This window comes from Dipodomys spectabilis, unplaced genomic scaffold (assembly GCF_019054845.1).
Source record: "Dipodomys spectabilis isolate Male_0828 unplaced genomic scaffold, ASM1905484v1 ptg000454l, whole genome shotgun sequence".
In the NCBI taxonomy this organism is placed as follows: domain Eukaryota; kingdom Metazoa; phylum Chordata; class Mammalia; order Rodentia; family Heteromyidae; genus Dipodomys; species Dipodomys spectabilis.
The window spans coordinates 1,213,081-1,227,833 of NW_024871131.1; the positions used below are offsets into that span (position 1 = coordinate 1,213,081).

At 37.1% G+C, this 14,753-nt stretch overlaps 1 pseudogene; it reads right to left on the bottom strand.

The window, feature by feature from the left end:
• Positions 1–1,323: 1,323 nt before the first annotated feature.
• Positions 1,324–1,422, bottom strand: LOC122098043 (annotated as a pseudogene).
• Positions 1,423–14,753: the final 13,331 nt, after the last annotated feature.

The window sequence follows — 14,753 nt, forward strand, 5'->3', positions numbered from 1 at the left end:
TGTGAATACGAGGTATGACAATGAGTATATCCCTCTTCATCGAGAAGCCAACAGTGGACACTTAGACATTGTCCGTGAGTTGGTGGCTCAAGCGGCACATGCAATAACTGTAGATGGCTGGACAGCCCTTCACAGTGCATATATGTGGAATAATGCCAGAGTGGCTTCTTACTTACTTCATCATAATGTAGATACCAATGCCAAAACTGAAGGCCTCTTGACCCCCTTGCACCTTGCTGTTGAGAATTGAGATAGCAAAGATATGCTGGATCTCTTTCTGTTGAAGCATTATGTCAAACCAGGCCTGAAAAACAACTTGGAAGAAACTGCATTTGGTATTCCCAAAAGGATAAGTATGTATCACTACATCTTTGAAGTTGTGGAAGGCTGTACAAAATGTTCTCCTAAGTCCTAATGGTTCGGTTAAGTTTCTTAAATTTCAAAAATGTCAGTACATACTTTGTGCACATACAAAATATTTTCACAATCCAAATAACAGCAATATCCTTTTTTGGACGGTTGTGGGGTTTGAACTTTGGGTCTTTGCGCTATCCCCCGTACTCTTCATTTCAAGGCGAGTGTTCTACAGCTTGAGCTACAGCTTCACTTCCAGTTTTCTATTGGTTTATTGAAGATAAGAGCCTTATGGACTTTCCTGCCCGGGCTGGCTTTTAATTTCAATCCTCAGGTTTCATCCTCCTGAATAGCTAGCATTACAGGCGTGAGCCACCGGCACTTACTGTAAAAATTCACGGATTCCGTGGAATTCTTCCAAGTAAATTGCTTGCCTTTGATTTCAAAATGTATTCAAGAAGTTTTGTATACATCTATAATGATATCTACAGACTTTGTGATTTTTTCAATCAGAAGTAATTTAAACTTATCTGTAGTAAAGAAACTAAAGTATTTCTGGTCATTGTCTGAAAAAAGCATATTTTAAAATATTTTATATTCTATGTTTGTATAATGTCCACAATCTATTTTCTTCTTCCTAGATATACTTTGAGTTTTACATTGTTTTATAATATGTAGGTTCATTAATGTGTCCTTTCAGATTGCATTCCATATAGAAACAGTTTAAGATTCCTTTTTTTCCTAGGTCCTTATAGTATGATTTTTTTGGGATAAAATATCAATGGTGTCAAATTTCAAAAGTTTTGTAAAGGTTATGTAAAAGGTTTTGTAAAGGCCTTTCTAAGGTGAAGATTTAATACACTGATGTCAAACTTACTTTTAATTATATGAATTACGTGTATTGTTACACTTCTAATTTTGTAATCAACTTTTTAATAACTGCTTTTCTTTTCTTGTATCTGAAGAATGAAAAATATGGAATACTTCATAAATCTACATATCATCCTTGTGCAAGTGCCATGTTAAACATTTATTGAAATTAGTGTATACACTGCTGAAACATGTAGTAGCCTCTAAATTTAAGTAGTTAATGATGCAATCTTATACAGGCTTATATCCTTGTGTGCCTATTTGTAACAAGAAAACCTTATTGTTCCTAACAATGCTATTGATCTTATTTCCCTATAATTCTCGGAATAGTGGAAAAAATTATATTTTTCTGTCGATTGCTTACATTTGCAATTTTTTGTCAATGACTATTTATTTTTATTTTTTAATTTTTATTTTTTTTATTATTTTTTGTGAACATACTGTACAGAGGGGTTACAATTACATGGGCAAAATAATGAGTACATTTCTTTTTTTTTTTTTGTCGGTCGTGGGGCTTGAACTCTGGGCCTGGGCGCTGTCCCTCAGCTCTTCAGCTCAAAGCGAGCGCTCTACCACTTGAGCTACAGCGCCACTTCCGGTTTTCTGGTGGTTTATTGGAGATAGGAGTCTCACGGTCTCTCCTGCCCGGGCTGGCTTTGAACCTCGATCCTCAGATCTCAGCCTCCTGAGTAGCTAGGATTACAGGCATGAGCCACCAGCGCCCGGCCCATGAGTACATTTCTTACCAAGCATTGCAGCCTCCTCCTTTGTTTACCCTTCACATCCCTTCCCAGCCTCCCCCCCACCCAATCCCACCCCCACCCTACCCCCCCCCACCCCCCCACCCCCGCACCAAAGTTGTAAAGTTTGTTTTCGACATGACAACTTGTACTTTTCATAGTTGCAACGGGTCCACCTGTATCCTTAAGCGACTTGTTTTCCCCATCTCCTCCACAAATTATACCGACATCAAATATAGTGAAAGCAGGGGTTATACTGTGAGGGAGGGACATACAAAGCAACAAAGAAATAATCTTATAAATTCATTAGAATCAAATGCATGAAAGAAAAACACATTTAAATACATATCTAAGGGAACATTTTCCTAACATCTCATTATCTGACTTTTCTGCTTGACTCATACATATACTAGATATTGCAAATATGGGAAAACATGGGACCTATGTTTCTTTGGGCTTGGCTTACTTCACTTAATATAATTTTTTCCAAACCTTTCCATTTCCTAACAAATGGGGAAATGTCATTCTTTCTGATGGAAGCATAGAATTCCATTGTGTATATATACCACATTTTCTTGATCCATTCATCTACTGAGGGACATCTGGGTTGGTTCCTGATCTTAGCTATGGTAAATAATGCTGCAATAAACATAGTTGTGCTGGTAGCTTTAGTGTGGTTTTGTTTGTAAACATTTGGGTAAATGTCCAAAAATGGGATTGCTGGGTCATAGGGGAGCTCTATGTGAGGTCTTTTCAGGAACGTCCATACTGCTTTCCAAATTGGTTGAACAAGTTTACACTCCCACCAACAACGAAGTAAGGTTCCCTTCTGTCCACATCCCCTCCAGCATCTGTTGTTGTTAGAGTTCTTGATTATAGCCATTCTAACTGGGGTGAGGTGATATCTCAATGTTGTTTTGATTTGCGTTTCTTTTATGGCTAGGGAGGTTGAGCATTTCTTCATGTGTCTATTGGCCATCCTTCTTTCTTCTTCAGAGAAGTTTCTCTTCATGACTTTAGCCCACTTATTTATTGGGCAGTTGTTTCTTTGAGGATTTGTTGTTGGGGGATTTAATTTTTTGAGTTCCAAGTATATTTTAGATATGAGACCCTTGTCCGTTGTATGTCTAGTGAATATCTTCTCCCAATCCGTGGGCTTAATTATTATTAATCTTGCTAGCTATGTCTTTTGCCATGCAGAAGCTCTTTTTCATTTGGGATTTGATCGTACTTTCAAATATTTATAGTTAGGTCCAAAGTTGATGGCTTTTTCACGTACTTGTGGAGATAATGGATTCAAAGTAAGCCTTGCTTAAGAGCTACTTCTAAATTTCTGCAGCTGAAAATTTTCCAAATGAGGTCTTACTGACACAAATGTCTATCTGACCCTTTACCCTTCTTCCATGTAGGAACAGGCCAACAATAATATCTTACCTTGACACCCTAGATTGTCTTACTGGAATAAAAAAATGTTGGTTACAAGGGATCACAGAGAGACGAACAGTTCAGACAATACTGTACAGACTAGAAGGTATTTTATCAGAATATAATTATTTTCTATACCTACCATTTCAAAAGTAGCTAAAGCCAAGAAGGTGAAAAAAATTTTCATATGCATGATTACCTTATGTACTGGCCTGTCTATCACCCAAGTAGGCAGGAACTTACACTACTCTCTTTCTATCATCAAATATTTTCATAGTTGCAGAAGTCCATATGTTTCTCCTCGTTATTAGTCTTTAAATTGGTAATATTTTAATCACAATGTTTCCTCTTGCCTCCAGGCTGTAAATCTACAAAAATATTAAACCTTTAGTTCTAACTCTATCCAACACTGAGGTAGAGATAATGGAATAATACTTTAAAACAGAGTTGCCTTTGATAACCTAACCACAAAAGAACAAGGCATAACAAGTGCCTTTTTTATTATCTTATATATAGTCATATATTTGATCTTTATAAGTGCTGATTTTTTTATTTTACATGGTGAAACTTACTAGAATTAGTTGATAATTTGACAAATGAATTGGTATTTCTTTATTACAGTAAGTAGAATTGGAATATAAACAATTATGTTTAGAATATACATTAGAATATAAATAGTATCAATGCAATATCTTCGGTATAAACTTGTGATTCCGTCTAAGTGTTCTTGTCCTTCTGAATTCACATGGAAAAAAAACAATGTTTTCCTCTAACCTATAATGGATTTTATTCTGCTGCTCTGTTTATTGTTTTAACTCGCTTGTCCCAAAATGATTTTCTTCATATTTTTGAAGCATTCCTACTGATTATGCACAAATTTTGCTGATATGATATCTAAAAAATATTATTCTTCTGCAGGACCCTTGAGTCCTAGGATCCCAGGTTCCAGTTACCTACATGATCACCTAGGCCCATGCAACAGGCAAACAGAAAGTAATTGAAAACACATCTCAATTCCTCATTTCTCATATTTTAGGGCCCCAATTCCTTGAGATGCAAGAATTAGCAGTAAGCAATTGTAAAATGCAAGGCAACTTAAAACGAAAGATGAAATCACAAAATCTGATAGAAAGTACTCTAATTCAAACTTTCAATTTACAGATGACCAGCCCATATGAGTGAACAAGATCACAAAGTGTCATAAGATTATTTTTAATACTCCCCCTAGTGACTAATGAAATATTTAGGTCCAGAATAAGTGGGCCAAAAAATAGGTCCTGGAAGGAATCCTTAATTGGTCTACCAAGAAGCAGAAAACTTGACTTAGAGGTCAAATGTAATTCAAAAAAACAATTATTGAGAAGATCATTAGGGCTTCAAAACACTGGTATTTCAGTACAACTTGGGTCTGTGGTATAAAAATGTTGTTATTCTCAAACCAATGATAATCTCCATTTAATCTCCTGAAAGTGTATTCCTTTTCAAATAAAATTTTTAAAATCACATTCAGCAAAATAACATTTGACAAGTAGATGATACTTACATTACAAGCTTTTCAAGTGTAGGGAGCAAGTTACAATAGAGTTGATTTATTTAACCAGCACTAATGCCAAAAAGGTTCAATGATTCATTAAAGTGTAGAAATAGTATCACCTACCATTTGTGTTGTTCAGTAGGTGCCTTCCAGAAATGTGTTAAATAGATAAGCCTCCCATATTTCAAACCCAAAAGTTAGCTAATAAAGTAAATTTAATCACTTAAGAAGGTACATTTTAAAAAGTCACAAATAATTGCCTTATCATATGTTGTTTTATGTTTTCCCTATCTGTCTAACATAGTAAGAAATATGAATTTAAGTCTTGAATTTGGGTACTCTTCAGAGATGTGACAAACATAAAATCTGTCTTCTATTTCTATCATATTCCTCTATAGTCGTAAATTATTTTTCTTCTTTTTCCAAAACTTATAAGTAGTAGAAAGTATTATCCCATGTAAAATAAAATAATCACAAACCATTGTACAAAACCATTTATAAAAGCTGGTAGTTAGGAATATTTTCTAAGACATTTTTAAACTTCCTTGTTGACTGAAGATTAATCTTCCAAATGGATAATAATAAAATCATGTCTAGGTGCTTCACGTCTCCAGTCTTGCAAATAGTTACTGCAGATGAATGAATTATGGAAATGTAAGCTGACATCCATTCAAGTATATGCAACATTGACATTCCATGGAGTGTATATAAAGCTTGTAAACTGTTAACAGACAGTTTAACAGAATGACTATTAGGAAGTTGAAAGCAGAGAGAAATAATAGTAAAGACATGAAATGAATGAAAAATGGAACAAGGGGCTAGTACACCTAAAATACTCAACGTACACCTATGATAAAGGAATTGATAAATCAGATATAAATCTTGGAGAGGGGGTTGGTTGAGAATGATAGGAGTGACTGATCTAGGAGCATTCGACAATTAGATGGATATATTTAATTGCAACACACTTGCACAACCTTTTAAATTCAGTTAAAAATAAAACAAAAAACAAAAACACACAAAAATCACAAACAAACAGCAATCTCTAGAGAGTATGAATATGACCTCTCAAAATTTTAAGCAGTTAATGAAGAGCAGTCTTGGGAAAAGCAAACTAAGCTGTTCAAAGTGGGCAGTTAGGGGTAGGGGAGAATTTTGAACAGATTTAAGTAGATTGTCTCAGATTATAAATCATCTACATCTGATGCAAATATTATCTTTCTTCTGCTAGTTCTCTTTGTCTGAACTGGATACTCCAGTCCTGAGACACCCTTGATAGATTGTGAAGATAGAATGGAAGAAACATGCTCAAGGATCCATTACGCCACTGGACAGAAAACAATCCTCAATGGTTACTCTCATCTCTCTACACTACTCTTTCTTCATACTTTTAAGTAAATTCATTTTGAATTATATTGTTCCTTCTTTGTTTTGGCAAAGTAATTGGTCAAAGTAATTCCCTAAACATTATTGGCCATTTTTCCATCATGCTGTTTACATGTCCAAACGAGTCCAGTAAACTTCCCTCTTGCATTTGGTTGCCATGAAACAACATCTATGTTAATGAGGAGAAATCTAATGTAAACCTTTTCTCCAGAAAACCAGTCCAAGAAGCTGTGATCACAAACATTTGGCTTCATTTTTTTTCCTTTTTCTTTTACCTTGAAAGTCTTCTTGTGTCTAAAGCCCAGAAAAATAAGAACTCCATCACTCTTTGGTTCAATCAATTCAAAGATATATTTTGCTAACATGATGCTTAGAGGAAACCGAAAAATTCTGCACTTTTATGTTCTCTCATATGACTCTCGTTAGATACCATATCAGGAACAGTGAAGTGATTCTTTGCAAAATTATTTCAATAGATTATTTTTCTTTGATCTTGCATTTGCTCTATAATATGTATGGAGGAGAATAGTATTAAATCACTCATACCTGGGAAGACAGTGTCTGGTAAAAAGGACAATGCTTACATGTTCTACTTCTATGTCCTCCTCTTAGCTCTTGCCTGATTTCCAATTATTCACAGCTTCTTGGCTTCAAGTCTAGTGAAGCTGAAGGACTATAAATCCTCCCCCACTGCTACATGTTCATGATTTCTCTTTTAAAAGTCTTTTTAGTTGCCTCTTTTGGATGTGGAATTTATTTTCATGTCTTCATTCAATCTGTTCTGCGTTGTAGTGAGCCAAATCGGCTCTGTAAAATCACTTTAGGTCGCAAAAATACTGACAAAATGTATATCAAAAAGTTTTGGCCTCCCTCCACTGCTGAAGCCAATACACTTAGCTAAGGCTTCTAAGAACACTGTTTTCTGACATTTTCAATTTGTTCAATTCTTTTCCGAACCCAAAACTTTTTTGTCTTATGTAAGAAGAGAAGTCTTCACTACGTCACTATTATATTTTGTGTGCCACTTACAAATGTGAAATTATTGGTTTGAAATATCCAATAGATTTTTTGTGTGTTTCAAAGCTTCACGTGTAAAGATATTGTAGAAAGTGTTACAAAAAGAAAAGTGTAAACCCAATACTTTCTTTCATTGTTAGGGCACTTTCTCCCTAAATATTTTGACCCAAATTATCTTTTTCAGAGTATTACTGTTTGGTAATTAAAGGTTAATTCACAAATTTTGACGTCTTATTTTTTATAAACTTTGAATTTATATTCCCTACAACCTTGTTTCACACAGTGAGAGGATATTTCCCGGGTAAGGACAATTCTCAAGGGAACCTACAGAATTTACAGCAAGGTTTCTGAGGTTTGTTTAATGTGAAAGAAGCCATCTTCATCCTCATTGCTCCCTCTCTACTAAGTCTCTATGGATTTCTTTGCATGAAAACCTATTCTCCCAGGCAATTTCTTAATAGGCTAAGTTGTTAAAAATGTTTGAACAATTAAAATTTAACTGTCATAACTTTAAAATTCTTTTGAAATTCCTTTATCAGAATCACGAATTCACCAATCCTAATTACACCTTTACCATAAAAAAGTTAACACTTTTTTTTCATGTTAGAGTGTCCATGTAACTATTATTTTCCAATGGCTTTGTTATGCGTACATCTGACCATTTAAGCTGATGCTGAGCAAAATGAACTCCACGATTTGGAAACAGATTTTTTTCATTTGTGGTTGTTGTTTTTGATGTAATATGTGATTTCTGTTTTCTTTGGGTTTTTCCCCTATGGTTTATCCCTGCTGTATTTGATTTTGTATTGTATATAAATTTACCTTAATTAGGAACGGAAGAGGAAAAACAAAATGGTGAGCAAAGGACAAAGGGAAAACCAATGCAATAGCAATATGCACAAGACAATATGTTTGAAATGTACATTACAACTTGTGAGGGGTGAAGGGGTAAAAGAAAACTGTGAGAAAAATGAGGTAGGAGTAACAAGTTTGAAAAGTTAGGAGTTCACTACCTTACAACTACTGTAACCCCACTGTACATCACTTTGGTAATAAAATTTTAAAAATAAGCTGCATAAAATATAAATTCACTGTACTGATATGGCAAATATTATTCTTCATGTAGTAACTTTTAAAAGTCAATACTATTTGGCATCTAATTTGAATTAATTACCCCTTCTTTATCAGTGGACCATCAACTTGACTGTTATCCAACTAGACAATATTTTCACAATGAACTTGCCAATATTTTGAAAAAAGAATAAATTTAGTATATTCTCATACTAAAACCGAAAACAGTTTATTTCTAAGGAAACCCATAACTTTTAAAAGTAAATAAATTGTTAAGAGGACAGAATATATGTGTTCTTCAAAATTTGTATCAGTAATAACTACTCATTTTTAAATTCTCAACATTCCAAACCTGAGAGGTTCAAACAGTACCTGTTTGCATGTTATGAAATTCTGGAATAGATGCAGTTTCCAATGGGGTCTTACAGATTGAGAAGTCAACAGAAAAATAGAAACATTCTGTTAGAGGATAAAACTATGAAGCATTTGTAATAATTAATTTTTCATGAGTAAGCAATTGATTATCAGTGTAAACCATTATTTCTATGACCGTCAATTCCAAGATTTATGCCATAAAGTCATACTAGCCCAACAGTTTCCAACTTGTAGGGTGTATCTTAAAATTCCTTAATTCACATCATGAATAGCTTATCTCTATAGTGAAAATACTACACCTCTGCTAATGTGATGCCCTCCTTATTCTGGAAAGAACACCACAATAAACTGAGCTGCATCATTTTTCCCACAGTGTTACTCTTGAGATCAGAACACTTGCAAATATTATTTATATTTATACTTTATAACTATATTATATATATTCAGGATGCTAAGAATGTAAAATTATGGTTCAAAGCCCACCCAGGCAGGAAGATTTTTAGACTCTTATCTCCAATAAACTTCTCAGAAAAAGCCAGACACAAGTGGCAGTGAGATTGAAGTGGTAGGGCATGAGCCTTGAGCTCAGCGACAATATCCAGGATGAGAGTTCAAACCCTAAGACAAACCAATAAAACAGAAACAAAAATAAAATTGAACCCTAAGCCTAGCATTTTTATCATTGTGTACAGGCGCACATAATTAAGGAAATTGTTTCTTGTTACATATATGTAGAAGAAAGAAGATGTCACGCAATTATTCTATTCATACCATGTTATACCAAAGACTCAAATAACGCTTCATGTTCCACTTAGGAGTACTGCTTTTTCTATATCAATCCCATAAATCTACATACTGGACTTGGCTTCAATGTTTTAATGTTGTCTTATTTGTAGAGATTTTTATATTGTATTGAACACTTATACTTAAACACAAAACTTCTATTTTTCCTATTATTGCTATTGGTTCTCTTATTTTTACCTCATGTGCCCTTGGGAAATTAATGCACAGCACACACACTCACAAGAAAATCATCTGAGATCTTTCTTACCGTTTAAAATTCACCTTACTTTATAGAGCACTTAAGAAGTTTGAACTCAATCTACTCATGGATAATGTATTTATAAGCAATTTAAATTTCATATTTTCTCTTTACTAAGTTGTCTCTGAAACATGTGTGACCTCATGTCCAAAGCTGTCCTTGTGCTATTTCAATGAAGCCAAAAAGCATTCATTTTATCTGGAGCAGCGCCATATATTCTTACTGGAAGTAAATGGAAGTAACTTTTACTGGATGTGAAAATTGATTCCAGGAGAGGAATTGAACATAGCGGAATGAGAAAATTCAAGTTAACTTTTGCTTTCCTCTTTATTGTAAGAGAAAAGAATCCAAGGCTTGAAGGAACCTCTGTCATTGACTTTTTTGAGTGTCTTCTTTACTCATATAAAACTTCTAATTGAGAGTATTACAAAAGGAAACAATGGCTGTTTCAAGGCCAGCATATAACAAAAGGAAATAACTTTTTTTTAAAAAGTGTTCTACTACAAAGAAAAAAACCACGGAGGTTAAAAAGTCTTACGGATGAATGTTTCACTCCTGAGGTGATTCTTTTTTGGCAGGAGTCACTTATCAATTCCTTTAGTCTGGTCCAGAATTTTCTATAGCAATAAGGATTCCAAAAAAGCAGGATCCAATGAGTATGATCGGCAAAAGCAACCTTTTCTCAGACCAGTACTCCTTTAAAGAGGGACCCAAAGAAATACCTAGGATTTCCTTTGTTTGGTTGTTTGTATAGTTTGTGCTGGTTCTGGGGCTTGAACTCAGAAGCTGGAACTCGTCCCTGTACAGTTGTCTTTCCTGCCCACCTGCCCCCAAAACTAGTGCTCTACTGCATGAGCCAAAAATCAACTTCTGATTTTTTGGTGTTTAATTACAGATAAGAGTTGGACAGACTCTCCTAAATGGGTTGGAATTGAGATGAGATAGTAAGAAAGCTAAGTGACATCAATTGTATAGACTTCTCTTTTGAACCAAGAAATATTAGGTGAAGTTTATTATAAAACCAATGTTTGACAATTTTTAAAAGAGAATATGTCCAGCAAAGAAGCCATGACTTAAATAACTCAGCAAAAGTAGGTGCACTGAATCATTTAGGAATTACTTTCTCTGCTTGGGAAGATTAATCTTGAATTCATCATTCCTTTTGGGGAAACAAAGTTTTATTTGCACTTTTTTGTTGGTTGTGAGGCCGGAACTCTGATCCTGGTCATTGTCCCTCAGCTCTTCAGGTGAAGTTAAGTGCTCTACGACTTTAGATACAGCACCACTTCTGATTTCCGGTGGTTAATTGAAGATAAGAGTCTCATGGACTTTCCTGACCAGGCTGGCTTTGAACCACAATCCTCTGGTCTCAACCTATTGAGTAGCTAGGATTACAGGCATGGGCCACCAACACCTCGCTCATATTTGCATTTATTGCAGTTAATGACACTAAGTAGACAAAGAATGGAAATCTGAATCAAATGATGTGACATTGTAGCTTTTCAGAAAAATTGAGATAGCAATAAATATGTCCTCCTTTTCCATTTTGTTATATTAATGGCTCATGAGCTATGGAAACCTTACATTAGCATTCTCTTCCATATGTGTAGGTGTATTTAGTATCAGGAAATGTTCATAGAGATATAGAGAAAGACAGATTTTTAGAAAACAAAGGAGATCAGGTATGAAAGAACAGCAAAAGAGATACATTTATCACTCAGAGATTAAGAACTAGCTTAAGAGATTTAGAATGCTAAAGGCAATGAGCAATAACCTTGGTTGATAACTAATTCTTCAATAACCAAAAATGGTTCCCTAGAACGCTTTCTGCTATATCTTAGTTACTATTATTTATTCCTTCCACCTGGAGTTATTCCTTCTCTTCTGTCAAAACTGTTAATTAGCCGCTGCTTTTTGGTGCTATGACTGGCCTACAAAGTTTCCAAATCTCAGTTTACCCTTCTCATTGTGATTAGCAGTGACAACTGAAAAGCCTGGAATCTTTGAATTTACAGAATTAATCTCCACCTGATATCTAAGCCCATTCCTGGCATTAACTGTCATGACCTAATGAAAAAACATTTTTTTCAAAACAGTATCGTAATATAAGTAAAGTACATGAATTAGGGACTATTGTCAGGTATCAGTATGGAAGGAGGAATTATATATTTCAAGTATGGGTTCTTTATTTTGCATTTAATAACTAAATGTTTATTGTTGCTTCTGTTGTTGTTGTTGTTGTTTTGCCAGTCCTGGGGCTTAAACTCAGGACTAGGGAATTATTCCTCAGCTTTTTTGTTGTTGTTGTTCAAGGCTAACACTCTACCACTTGAGGCACAGCACCACTTCCAGTGTTTCTTTTTCTGTTTTTGTGGTACTGAGGAATTAAACCCAGGGTTTTGTGCATGCTAGGCAATCACCGTACCATAAAACCACATTCACAGAGCCCTAAATGACTTCCTTAAAATGGCATTACATTTTCATTCCATAACTATATATCATAATTTTGGCCAGAAATTTTTGCTAGACAAGGACTTTGAACATAATACTAAGTCCAACAAGGCTAGATGTACAATGAATGACTGTCATGGTCTAGCCATGGACAAAGGGCCTTACCTCATGGAGCTGGTACAACAGACTGAACGAGACAGCTCCTGACCCACAGCCCACCTCCAGAATTAGAGGATCTCTAATTCTGGAGCCACAAGGGGATGCTGGCCTCCTCCTCCAGCACCCATTCTATCAGTTCCTTAGAGAGAGAGAGAGAGAGAGAGAGAGAGAGAAAGAAGGTCAGAATTACACTTAAGGCAGGTGCCGGTGGCTCAGGCCTCTAATCCTAACTACACAGGAAGCTGAGATGTGAGGATCATGATTCATAGCCTGCCCAGGCAGGAACATCTGTGAGACTCATCTCCAAAAGAACCACCAAAAAACCGGAAGTGGTGCTGTGACTCAATTGGTAGAGTGCTAGCCTTGAGCTGTGAAGCTTGGGAACAACAACCAGGCCCAGAGTTTAAGCCCCATGACTGACAAGAAGTGGACCTTCCCATCACATGAAGTGGACTGAATAGCACTCATTGTCCTAGAGAGCATGGCAGAGAAGTCAGACCAAGCTTCTTGTCAGCTGGGAGTCATGAGTAGGTCACCTGGTTTCTCTGTGCCTAAGTTTCTCCAGTTGCAAAACTGAACAAAGTGAAGGATTCCCTTCCTCATAGGGGTAGAGTAATAATGAAAGAGAGCCATGTTTTTTTTCATAATCCCATACCAGTCGCCCCATTAATAACACACACCATCTAAGCCCTTTCCAGGTATCTTCCTGTCATATGCTCACAGAATTGCTGAGAACAGGATCTGACAGCCCCTCCCTCTGTACCTGGCCCTGCTCTAGAGATTCCTGTGTATTAATCCCTTGTTTCCTCAAAACTGTCCCATGATGATACTGAGGTCCAATAGTTGAGGCCCTACCCCGAGCTTCACCTGTGGTCAAGAATCAGCTGCCATGGACTGAGTTTGGGATATTCCATCTAAACCATTGACTGAGCATGGTGCTACATGTCTATCATCCCAACTACAGAGGACCGGGCCTGGTGGCACATGCCCATCACAGATAGGAGTACCACGATCCAGCCCAGCCTGAGCATATATGAAGTCTTAATCTCGGAAATGCCCGACAGAAAAGCTTGGCTCGCATGGTCAAATACGTGAGTGGCAAGCCTAAGGCATTGAGGTCAAACCCTAATATACCAAAAAGAACCAGAGGCCCAGTGCCAGAGGCTCATGCCTATAATCCTAGATCTGAAAATCACAGCTCAAGATTTAAAATAGGGTTTGCCTGCCTATCAGACGTCATGATGAGAAGACCCAAAGTCTGACCTATGCTGTTGCACTCCATATTAGCAGGGCTCACTCACATCCTTACTAAGTTCTCTGTCTCCTGGGAAACCAATCCCTAAGCGCCGCACTCCCAGGTCCTCCCAAGCTTCCACTGTTAACAACCAGGCCCAAGGGAGTACACAGCTCCAGGGCACACAGATCCCTTGTTCTTCTAATTTAACATTGCTGAGTCCCCTTCAAGCGTCTTACCCTTTCAGGCCCCCAGACCTCAGCTGTGAAGCCCATGCACCCCTCAAAGATAGCAGGTAGAAGTTACCAAAGCATCCAGCCTCCATGTTACAACCCACTTCTACACACAAACACACTCATTCAGACTGGTGAGAGAAGGCTCATCCATGCAGTACCTGCAATTTGCCAACTGATCAGTCACTTGAGCACAGTCAGTCTGTACAAGGAGAAAGATCATCTATCTCTCTGTGTCTCTCTGTCTCTCTCTATGACTCTCTGTCTCTCTGTCTCTCTGTCTCTCTCTGTCTCTGTCTGTCTGTCTGTATGTCTGTCTCTCTCTCTCACTCTCTCTCTCTCTCTCTCTCTCACACACACACACACACCCACACACCGACTCAGAACAGTGCCTCTCTTGAGTTTGTTGGAGACCAGATGGACCGGGAGGACCAGCATAAGCTGGCAGAGCTGGGAAATGTGATCACCTGGAAGAACTGTTGACAGCTGGGAGGGGTTGAAAGTCCACGTGTATGTGTTTGTGTGTGTGAGTGTGGAGGGATGTTCCCCCCAGATATTATCCTTCTGTTTTGACCCCTGCACCCTCACCTCCCTACTGGGCTTTTCTGGAACCCTCTTCACATGAAAGTGTGACCAAGCACAGAAGACAAGGGCTCACACAACAAGGGGTTGTTTATCTTCTGTATCCAACACCCCCCACCCCCAGAGAAAAGGATAAGACCCCAAAAGGCAGATGTGGACATGCTGCTCCCCATCTCTGACTAAAGCCACCAAGTTCCCACCAGGGAAAGGAAGGGTGCAGACTCACTGCTATGAGTCTCCCACTGTTCCAGGCCAGAGGCTCCGTGGCTCCCACTCCTCA